Genomic DNA, 5,000 nt, shown 5'->3' on the forward strand with positions numbered 1-5,000 from the left:
CGCATACTCCCGATCGAAACGTTGGCTACGGTCATCCAAAATCCGTGAGCTGCCGCGGGGTTTCATGTGATGCCAGCGATGGGGCGGGGGCAGCGGGCTGGGGCTGCCGCCGTCGCCCGGGACGGCCCAGGCGGCGCGGTGCGGCGTCACTGCGGCGGAAGGGCGCGCTCCGTGTCATCTCCCGATCCACTCGTCGCGTTTTTGATGAAACTTCGCCCCTGGGGTTTTTATGATGACAAATCCATCCGCGATGGTCCCGGCAGCGAATTCCAAAAGTCGACCGACCGGCCGTCCCGGCCCGACGCATACTCCCCGATCAGAACATTGAGCTACGGTCATCCAAAAATCCGTGAAACTTCGCCCGGGGGTTTTCATGTGATGCTAAGCGATGGGGCAGGGGCGCCGGGCGGGATGCCGCCGTCGCCCGGACATTGACCCCGGCGGCGCCAGCGGCGTCATCACGAGCGGGAAGAGGCGCGCTCCGTGTCATCTCGATCCACTCGTGCGTTTTTGATGAAAACTTCGCCCCTTGGGGTTTTATGATGACAAATCCATCCCGCGATGGTCCCGCGGCGAATTCCAAAAGTCGACCGACCGGCCGTCCAGCAGCCGGCGATACTCCCGATCGAACGTGGCTACGGTCATCAAAATCCGTGAAACGCCCGGGGTTTTCATGTGATAAAGCGATGGGGCGGGGCGCCGGGCCGGGATGCCGCCGCGTCGCCCGGTCGGCCCCGACGCCCCGGCGCGCGACGTCACACGACGGAAGGCGGCGCTCCGTGTCATCTCCCGATCCACTCGTGCGTTTTTGATGAAACTTCGCCCCTTGGGGTTTTTTATGATGAGAAATCCATCCGCGATGGTCCCGCGGCGAGATTCCAAAGTCGACCGACCGGCCGTCCCGACGCCGACGCATACTCCCCCGATATAACATTGGCTACGGTCATCCGAAATCCGTGAAACTTCGCCCGGGGGGTTTTCATGTGATGCCAAACGATGGGGCGGGGGCGCCGGGCCGGGATGCCGCCGTCGCCCGGACGGCCCCGCGGCCCCGGCGCGACGTCACACGACGGGAAGGGCGCGCTCCGTGTCATCTCCCGATCCACTCGTGCGTTTTTGATGAAACTTCGCCCCTTGGGGTTTTTTATGATGACAAATCCATCCGCGATGGTCCCGCGGCGAGATTCCAAAGTCGACCGACCGGCCGTCCCGACGCCGACGCATACTCCCCCGATATAACATTGGCTACGGTCATCCGAAATCCGTGAAACTTCGCCCGGGGGGTTTTCATGTGATGCCAGCGATGGGGCGGGGGCGCCGGGCCGGGATGCCGCCGTCCCGGACGGCCCCGACGCGCCCGGCGGCCCGGCGGCGATCACCGCACGGAAGGGCGCGCTCCGTGTCATCTCCCGATCCACTCGTGCGTTTTTGATGAAACTTTCGCCCTTGGGGTTTTTATGATGACAAATCCATCGCGATGGTCCGCGGCAGATTCCAAAGTCGACCGACCCGGCCGTCCCCGGCGCCGACGCATACTCCCCGATCGAACATTGGCTACGGTCGTCATCCAAAACTGGACCGGGGGTTTTCATGTGATGCCAAAGCGATGGGGCGGGGGCAGACGGGCGGTCGCCGTCGACGGGCCCCGGACGGCCCCGGCGGCCCCGGCGCGACGTCACACGACGGGAAGGGCGCCTCCGTGTCATCTCCCCGATCCACTCGTGCGCTTTTGATGAAACTGTCCCCTTGGGGTTTTTATGATGACAAATCCATCCGCGATGGTCCCGCTGGCGAATTCAAAGTCGACCGAAATCGGCCGTCCAGCCTTGACGCATACTCCCCGATCGAACATTGGCTACGGTCATCCAAAATCCAGTGAAACTTCGCGGGGGTTTTCATGTGATGCCAACGATGGGGCGGGCGCGGAGCGGGATGCCGCCGTCGCCCGGACGGCCCCGACGGCGGCCCCGGGCGGCGTCACCACGGCGGGAAGGGCGGCGGCTCCGGTGTCATCTCCCGATCCACTCAGTGCGTTTTTGATGAAACTTCGCCCCTTGGGGTTTTTATGATGAGAAATCCATCCGCGATGGTCCCGCTGGCGAGATTCCAAAGTCGACCGACCGGCCGTCCAGCGCCCGACGCATACTCCCCGATCGAACATTGGCTACGGTCATCCAAAATCAGTGAAACTCGGCCCGGGGTTTTCATGTGATGCTAAACGATGGGGCGGGGCGCCGGGCGGGATGCCGCCGTCGCCCGGGTCGAGCCCTGCGGCCCCGCGGCGACGTCACGACACGACGGGAAGGGCGCGCTCCGTGTCATCTCCCCGATCCACTCGTGCGTTTTTGATGAAACTTCGCCCCTTGGGGTTTTTATGATGACAAATCCATCCAGCGATGGTCCCAGCGGCGAATTCCAAAGTCGACCGACCGGCCGTCCCGACGCCGACGCATACTCCCCCGATATAACATTGGCTACGATCATCCGAAATCCGTGAAACTTCGCCCGGGGGGTTTTCATGTGATGCCAAAGCGATGGGGCGGGGGCGCGGGCGAGATGCCGCCGTCGCCCGGGACGGCCCAGCGGCAGCGCCCGGCGCGACGTCGCACGACGGGAAGGGCGCGCTCCGTGTCATCTCCCGATCCACTCGTGCGTTTTTGATGAAACTTCGCCCTTGGGGTTTTTATGATGACAAATCCATCGCGATGGTCCGCGGCGAGATTCCAAAAGTCGACCGACCCGGCCGTCCGGCGCTCAGCGCATACTCCCCGATCGAACATTGGCTACGGTCATCCAAAAATCCGTGAAACTTCGCCCGGGGGTTTTTCATGTGATGCCAAGCGATGGGCGGGGGCGCGGGCCGGGATGCCGCCGTCGCCCGGACGGCCCCGCGGCCCGGCGCGCTGACGTCACCACGACGGGAAGGGCGCGCTCCGTGTCATCTCCCGATCCGCTCGTGCGTTTTTGATGAAACTTCGCCCCTTGGGGTTTTTATGATGACAAATCCATCCGCGATGGTCCCGCGGCGAATTCCAAAAAGTCGACCGACCGGTCGTCCCGACGCCGACGCATACTCCCCCGATCGAACATTGGCTACGGTCATCCAAAATCCGTGAAACTTCGCAGGGGGTTTTCATATGATGCTAAGCGATGGGGCGGGGCGCCGGGCGGGATGCCGCCCGTCGCCCGGACGGCCCAGCGGCCCGCGGCGCGGCGTCTACACGACGGGAAGGGCGCGCTCCGTGTCATCTCCCGATCCACTCGTGCGTTTTTGATGAAAACTTCGCCCCTTGGGGTTTTTATGATGACAAATCCATCCGCGATGGTCATGCGAATTCCAAAGTCGACCGACCGGCCGTCCCGACGCCGACGCATACTCCCCGATCGAACATTGGCTACGGTCATCCAAAATCCGTGAAACTTCGCCGGGGGTTTTCATGTGATGCCAAGCGATGAGGGCGGGGGCGCCGGGCCGGGATGCCGCCGTCGCCCGGACGGCCCCGACGGCCCCGCGGCGGCGTCGCCTGACGGCGGAAGGGCGCGCTCCGTGTCATCTCGATCCACTCGTGCGTTTTTGATGAAACTTCGCCCCTTGGGGTTTTTATGATGACAAATCCATCCGCGATGGTCCCGCGGCGAGATTCCAAAGTCGACCGACCGGCCGTCCCGAGCGCCGACGATACTCCCCGATCGAACATTGGCTACGGTCATCCAAAAATCCGTGAAACTTCGCCCGGGGGTTTTCATGATGATGCCAAAGCGATGGGGGCGGGGGCGCCGGGCCGGGATGCCGCCCGTCGCCCGGACGGCCCGGCGGCCCCGGCGCGGCGTCACCTGCAGCGGGAAGGGCGCGCTCCGTGTCATCTCCCGATCCACTCGTGCGTTTTTGATGAAACTTCGCCCCTTGGGGTTTTTATGATGACAAATCCATCCGCGATGGTCCCGCGGCGAATTCAATGTCGACCGACCGCCCGTCCGGCGGCGACGCATACTCCCGATCAAGCGTTGGCTACGATCATCCAAAATCCGTGAAACTTCGCCGAGGGGTTTCATGTGATGCCAAAGCGATGGGGCGGGGGCGCCGGGCGAGGGCGCCGCCGTCGCCCGGCGGCCCCGGGGCGCCCGGCGCCACGTCACCGCGATCACGCAGGCGGCGCTCCGGCGGACGCCATGATCCCGGCGTGCGAACCGCCGAATGTTTGCCCGGCGGCATTTCGTTAGATGCCAAGCCATGCGGCGTGGGCGCCGGGCCGTTGTGCCGCCCGGCGCCCGGTAGCGACATCGCCCGATCACGGCGGCGCTCGAGAGAAGTCATGATCCGCCCGTGCAAACTCGGCTGAACTTCATTCACCCCGGGTTGTGAGGGGTTTCAAGTGATGGCAAGAGATGTCATGGGCGCGTAACCGTTTTGCCGTCGATAGCGCGGATTTGCACAAGTACAAAGTCTAACCTTCTCGGCTCGCCGGGCTGGATTCGGGGAGGAGGGGCGAATCCGTGCGGCGAGGGCTGGATCTCGATGGATCGTGGCGGCAAAGGCCACTCGCCACTCACAATGCCCCGTCGCGTATTTAAGTCGTCTGCAAAGGATTCGAGCCCGCCGCCCGCTCGGAATCGCGCTTGAGGCCGCCGCCCGCGCGAGTCCGCCCAGCGGTGGCGCGCACTGTGACACGGGCCCGTGGGGGACGCGTGGTCCCCCTCTGCGGGTCGGGGTTCCGGGCGGCGGGCGTGGCGCCCGCGCGCTAGCGGATTACGGCTTAGGCGTTCGACCCATAATCCGGCACCGCGGTAACCGCGCCAGCTGGCTTTTTCAACCAAGCGCGATGACCAATTGTGTGAATCAGCGGTTCCTCTCGTACTAGGTTGAATTACTATGGCGGTCGCGGTCATCGGTGGGGTAAAACTAACCTGTCTCACGACGGTCTAAACCCGACTCACGTTCCCTATTGGTGGGTGAACAATCCAACACTTGGTGAATTACTGCTTCACAATGATAGGAAGAG

The 5,000-nt window shown here is 63.7% G+C and overlaps 1 non-coding gene across 1 annotated transcript in view; it reads right to left on the reverse strand.

The window, feature by feature from the left end:
* Nucleotides 1-4,486: 4,486 nt before the first annotated feature.
* The window catches only part of LOC120257247, a 3,409-nt gene continuing 2,895 nt past the window's right edge, over nucleotides 4,487-5,000 (reverse strand). Inside the window, exon 1 of the ribosomal RNA XR_005535598.1 lies at nucleotides 4,487-5,000. This exon is cut by the window's right edge and continues 2,895 nt beyond it. This is a non-coding gene — a ribosomal RNA (28S ribosomal RNA).

Source organism: Dioscorea cayenensis, unplaced genomic scaffold, assembly GCF_009730915.1.
Source record: "Dioscorea cayenensis subsp. rotundata cultivar TDr96_F1 unplaced genomic scaffold, TDr96_F1_v2_PseudoChromosome.rev07_lg8_w22 25.fasta BLBR01001976.1, whole genome shotgun sequence".
Taxonomy (NCBI): domain Eukaryota; kingdom Viridiplantae; phylum Streptophyta; class Magnoliopsida; order Dioscoreales; family Dioscoreaceae; genus Dioscorea; species Dioscorea cayenensis.